This window comes from Limulus polyphemus, unplaced genomic scaffold, assembly GCF_000517525.1.
Source record: "Limulus polyphemus unplaced genomic scaffold, Limulus_polyphemus-2.1.2 Scaffold1349, whole genome shotgun sequence".
NCBI lineage: Eukaryota > Metazoa > Arthropoda > Merostomata > Xiphosura > Limulidae > Limulus > Limulus polyphemus.
In genome coordinates this window covers 256,175-262,748 of record NW_013666959.1, presented here as the reverse complement: position 1 = coordinate 262,748, position 6,574 = coordinate 256,175, and the positions used below count along the sequence as shown (strand labels likewise).

Here is a 6,574-nt window from a genome sequence, read left to right as displayed (position 1 = left end):
AGACGGAGACCAGTACGGAAGAAGATACGTCCTGTAAAATTAAGAGACTTTGTTGAATTGTAATTTTGTGTTTGTTATTCTATATATTTAATTAAGTTATTGTTAATTGTTATTGGTTTAATGAAAGTGGCTATTGTTCGGGACGAACAATACTAAGGAGGGGGAAGTGTTGCGTAAGCGAGGTCACGTGACCAGTATCACGCCACTTCTTTCTCGAACCTTCGTGAATTGTCGGGAGGTTGCTGGATTGGGGGTGGTCTGGTATATATAAGATGGTTACAACGTGACGGGACAACAGAGGTATTGAGTAATTGAACTGCAGTCAGAGAGTGTGTAATTGAACGGAGTATTGCACGTGAGCGTTCGTTGTTATAGCGTTTGTGAATGCGTGACTGTTGAAATTAAGTGTATCACAAAGTTATATTCAGAAAGAATAAATCAGTTTTATTTAAGAAAGGACTTGTGTCGCTAAAGTTTCGTCGGATCGAAGTTACGGAAAATTAACTAACGAACGGAGACTTAACACTACTAAAGCGACAAAAGAAAATGGACACTGTTGTACACTTACAAAAATTATAACGTTATCAAAACGTACAAATCAACTATCTAAGGTTAGCAAATGTACTCGTTGATAGGAGTTTCGTGAAAGACATGACAGTAAATTATTATATCAAATTTTAGGGAACTTTTAGTAAAAAAATATATTTTTTAAAGTTAAGCACAAAACTACCCAATGGGCTATCTGTGATCTGACCACCATGGGTATCGAAACACGAACACCAGCGTTGTAAATCCACAGACATGCTGCTGTGTTACTGGGGAGCAGGTTTAGTTTAAACATTTTCTTAACTTCTCAATATATATTTTTAATGAAATATTTCTCTTATTGCGATTGTCTGATCTTGTGTTTCATAACGGTTGTTACTAATAATCGAATACCGTTTCACAGTGAAACTTACGTGAGGATAGACATGAATAGTATAGAGATTTTATCAGTTGTAGAGAACAGTTCACGTTCGGAAACAGATGAAAAGTTCTGTGACTTACATCTTATAGGAATAACAGGCATTACTCGCTTTGGTCAATATCTATTTTTTCAAATATGTAAGTATTTGCTGCAGTGGATTTAAATCATGTGAAAGATATGTGGTTAACAAGAAAACCTAATTGTGCTAATAAGTGATATTGGAGGCGGTGAATAATACTACTTTTAAAAGTCTTTTATCTGATTTTTATCATATTATGTTACAACTACAATGGTTGAGTGTTTTCCTAGGACCAACTGAAATGAATATCTTTGTAGAAAAATATACACATGAAATACACTACTTTAAGTTCACATGCTAGTATTATTATTAAATATTAAAAATCTTCATTTTTCTCTTTAATTCTACAATTTTTTCATTAAGTATTACCGGTGTAACGGCAGTTTCAATTATTTAATCATTAATGTGATGAAGTGCGATTATGGAGCACAAAATAACCCACACATTTTAAGAATAGAATACCATTTTATTAGAGTAAATTCTGATTAAGAAGTTAGCACACAGGATCACATACAAAAGTTGTAATGATTTTCAAAAGAGGCCCAGAATTCGGCGCTTTCGAATAGTTCACTATTTTTCTTCCTGAACTATTCGAAAGCACTCGAGTTCGGGTCTCTCTGGAAAATTATTTTTTAGTCCTTACTCTTACTACTGATCAGTCTGAGGAAGTAATTGTGCACTATAGTAGTGATCATAACATCGTATGAGATGCAGAGGTAATGAGTCAAATTAATGCTTTTTATTGTTGTCAGATAAAAAGATAGATATCTAACTTAAAGGTGTAAAATATTAATGACTTGCAAACTTTTATTACTTGACCATGTTAGCTGAAAAGAAATGTTTGTATTCCAACTAAAACTCACACCTAAATTAATGACTAGGAGAATTATTACCAAGTGAAAAACACCACACTTACAAGTGTATGGAATTTACTAATATTATGGAAGATGGAAAGCTTTGTACATACATACATAAATTTAGGGACAACATGTGATCTGTTGGTTAATCTAGGTCTTCCATTATACTAAACTTAAAAATAACTGCTCAAAGCCAGATCTTATCATTCAAGAATTTACAAAAGCTTACTTTAAACACCCTTACATTAATTAACTGCATCTACCATTTGAAGGCAAACCACCCTGTCAAAAAAAAAAAAAGTCTTATTTTAGCTGAAGCTGACTCCTACCCTGCCAAAATCTGTAATTCCCTAGTCTTACCATTCTCACCGTTAAGTAAAAAAAAAAAATGCATCTGTAATACTATCAATTCCCTTAACAATCTTAAACATCTCAATCAAGAGAACACAATTTCAGAGTTCATAACCTATCCTCATATAACAACCTTTTCATCCAGGTGTCCTAGTAGACCTAATCTGAACTCTTTCCAACATTTTAGTGTCCTCTCTAAGATAAAGAGCCCAAGACTGAATACAATACTCCAAATGTGGCCTAACCAATAACCTGTGTAATAACATTGTAACTTCTTTAGATTTGTATTCAGTATTTGTATAGATACAACCAAAACTTTATTTGCTCTGCACCTAGCAACAACATATTGCTAGGATGGATTAAGAGATTAATCAATTGTAACAGAGCTCATTTTCTTCCATAATGTTTTTAAGGTTAATCCATCAATACCTTGCATTTTCCATATATATGAAGCAACAAAATCTGTGTATCTGTCTGTTTGCCCACTATATAACTACTCCTAATTTGCTGGGTCAATCTTAACCAAACTTTGTGAGATCATAGTTTGGAACAAGAGGCATGTTAATGGAGGTTTACAACCCCCTCCACACCAATTATTGCTGTTATTGAGCATTTATTATCTTTAATGTAAGGTAACATTAACTACATTAATAGATGGTACCACATCCTTACACAAAAATTATTAAAATTTCTATAACATACACATACACACACACACACACACACACACACACACGGGGAGGGCACACAAACATCTTGTATATCTCGGAGTGCACTAGCACTATTGAGGAATGCAATGAAAAAATTGCTGCTACTACTGCAATACTACATAAACTCAGCTAAACTTTCTACTCCAAAAGCCACCATAAGGATGATGTGAAGAGATGTTTCTTGAGTTATACCTATTTTCTACTTTGACCCATGACCTTTCAACTTCAGCCCATAAGACATTTCTGTGGCCAATGACCGTCAATTAATTAATCATGGGAAACACTGTAAAAGGACATAATAGCTGAGCATTAAAAGCAGGTAACAGAAAGCATCCTTACTGCCGCTATCTCTTCTTACAAAGTCACCCTGACCATCGAACAGTGTATGCCGTGTCTTAAGTATATATATATATATATATATATATATATTGAGTTTTTAAAGCTTATACAAAACCTTTTGGTGAAGTAATAATGAATACTGTAATAATATGTTATAAATACATTGTGTGAAAATTAGGATTCTTGTGTTATTTATCATAGCATCCAACCCACATTTTTTTAAGTTCATAACCCGGACAAAGGACAGGTACCTCAGCTTGTTTATTATAACCAAAGGCCAACTGCCATATTCTTTTCCAACTTTCCAAATAATCCAAACCCTTTTGTAAAGAAGCAACCTCCTCCTCCTCACAGCCAGCAACACCCAAAATTAATATAAGCAAATTGCAATAATCTATTGACCATTCCTTCCTTTGTCTTTGATGTAAATCAAAAATAGGAAAGGTCCTAACACCGAGCCCTGAAGTACCCACATGTGACATTAATCCAGTATGACCGAACTCCATTTATAACAAAACTTGGCTTTTTTCTATCCAGTCAGTTTCCTATCCAATGAACCAACATATCCCCACCTACAGTAATAACTTTTTTGATAAGCCTCTTATTCAGTACCTTGTCAAATTCTTTCTGAAAATCCAGATACACCAAAAATACACCCATACCATCATCTACAAAAGCAGTAACCTTATCTAAAAATGTCACAAGATTTTTAAAGCAAAATTTTCCCTGAGTGAAACCATGTTGATTATCCAATAAAATTCTAAACTTTGTATATCCATTTGGGTTATGATAGATATTTTTGTATCAGTAATAATGAAAGCCTTTAAATAAAATGGGCCATTTAACTCTTTAATGTACTATAATTTTTTTTAGCATAAAACCAAATTCTAGGAACAGAAATTTATGGTAAACTACATTAAGAACTCGATTCGTTTTATAATGCAATGAATTAAATGCTTTTGAAAAAAATTTGTACTGTGTGTATATATATATATTGCTACAGTTTTTTAGCAGATTAGTTGGATGTTCTGAATATAAATGCTCATTTCACCACAACTGAACTTTCAGCTAATTGCATAAGCTCATTTGAACTATCAATTCCTGCCCCCCCCCCTTAAACTTTTCACCATAACCCTAATGCTCCAAGACTTGTGTGGCAAATGCATAACCATAATTTATGATTTTGAAACTAACTTTTTACTTTCCATAACAATTACTATTGAGGCCTGTTTGGATAATTGAAATATTTTCAATAGGATCAGTATTTGTTTCTTTTGGAAATTTAAGACTTACAAACACAAACACACAGAAACCTATCCAAGAGACTATCCAAATCAACACTTAATATCAAATTCATGAAATAATAATGAATAAGGAACAATTAACCAGAATAAAAAAACCTAATTTGTAAAATTATTCAAAATGACATGTTACACTTTTAAAAGAAATGTTAAGTCAGAAATAAGAAATCAGGTAATTACTTGCAATGATATCTAGTAAGAAATCAAATATCTTGCGTATGAATTTCACATCTCTAACTTAACATTTCTCTCTCTCTCTCATTAGTCTAACTTCAAGTTTTAAAGCTTTCTGTTGTCTTCCTAGACCATGAAATTACATTAGATGTGATAACTACTTAGTATCCTTGTTACCACTATCTTTATACATAGTAACTAGTGGAATAATATCTGCACACAGGTCAGTTTTACAATTGACAGATTTTTGTGCTTTACAGAACATTTAGCATAAAATATGAAGGTATTAAATGAGAACATGTATGTAAATTTTAATTGACCTAAGTGATATATTCCATCACAAAACTTTACCTTAAATACTAGCATTCACATGTAGAATTAGTAATAGGTTGTGTATAATACTATGTAGTTAGACTGTAAAGGAAAGGCCATGTGTTTCAAATTATTATAAATTTGGACAGCCCATAAGTTATGTTTTAGTTGTAGAATGAAAAGCTTAGCTTTTGAAAGCTTGACTGGAGGCTTACACAAAAGTAGTTTTGAAAGTTATGTACTTTGTAGGATGATTTGCCTAATATGTTATGAGCAGTTAAACTTTTTTTTTGTATTTTACGTAAAAAGGCATAATGATGTTAAGGGCTATATTTTGTTCAAATTATTATACAGTTTTACTCTCATTCTTATGTGGATGAAAAATGACCTGATAAATTGTATGTCCTTCCTTAATCTTGCCCTTTTTTTATGTAACATTATCAAATTATCACTTTGTTATGTGTCAGTCAATGACATTATTGCTAGGATAAGAATACAAATTTATTAACCATAGCAAAATATTTACAAATCATGTATATTATCAAATCAATAAATTAGTACCTTTCTAGGACTTTATAACTAAATATCTCACACTCAAACATTCAAACAAGCAACATTTGTAATATAAAATTGCACAAAATAATAATAATGAATTGGGAAAGAAAGAACCAGGAAAAACTAATTCTCAAAAATACCATAAATTATGATTGAGTAAGTATTTTGGTGTAATCATTTATTTTAATAATCAACAAATATGTTGGGTATCTTAAAAGAGTAACTGCTATAGTCAGTCTCATAAGCATACTATTTCATTGACAGATTAGCAGAGTACATATTACGTGACTAAATTATTAGCATTTATTTTACATAATCATACATGAACCTAGTACCCATACATCACCACTTTAAGTGTCTTCTTAATTGTGTTCACTAAAAAACTATAAAAACACATTGAGTGAACTTTTCTCCAAATTGAAAGGAATTGAAACATTAGCAGTTTATTAAGTTACAGTCTGTTGTACAGAGTGATGTGTAAAGTAAAAGATGTTTACTATGGAAAACTAATTAGAATTCTTGAATAACTAATTTTGCTTTGTCAAAATTGTAGGAAAAAAACTGCACAAATTTCAAGGACTTGCATGAGTCTCTTTAATACTGTAACTTGTGTATGCCATAAAAATGACCCTATGGTTTAATCATTTTAAATTCAAAGTATTAATTGGAGATTGAGATCAATGATTAACATTGTATTTTTTTTACATCTTAAACTTTTCTATAAGGTTTTTATATACTTATATTGAAATTCTTAGTTGATATAAATTAGTATAAAACAATAACTAAATTAAGAGTTCTTATGCTTTCTGGAGATAAAATGCATTTCTTTTAAATTACAATTGCTTTTATTAGAACCATTTAAAAAAATTGTATTATTGCAGAGGTAGTGGTACTAAGACAAATAACAGATTCTCAAAACCTCACATTTT

The 6,574-nt window shown here is 31.4% G+C and overlaps 1 protein-coding gene across 2 annotated transcripts in view; it reads left to right on the top strand.

Moving 5' to 3' along the window:
* Positions 1–924: 924 nt before the first annotated feature.
* LOC106463213 (HIG1 domain family member 1A, mitochondrial-like) overlaps positions 925–6,574 on the top strand; it is a 13,597-nt gene continuing 7,947 nt past the window's right edge. Inside the window, exon 1 of one of the 2 annotated variants that reach the window (XM_013923209.2) lies at positions 925–1,104. The gene's annotated coding sequence lies outside the window, so the exon portion shown is untranslated. Of the gene's footprint in view, positions 1,105–1,612; positions 1,763–6,574 lie in introns of those variants that run through there. The other variant, XM_022390660.1, reaches the window with a different exon arrangement.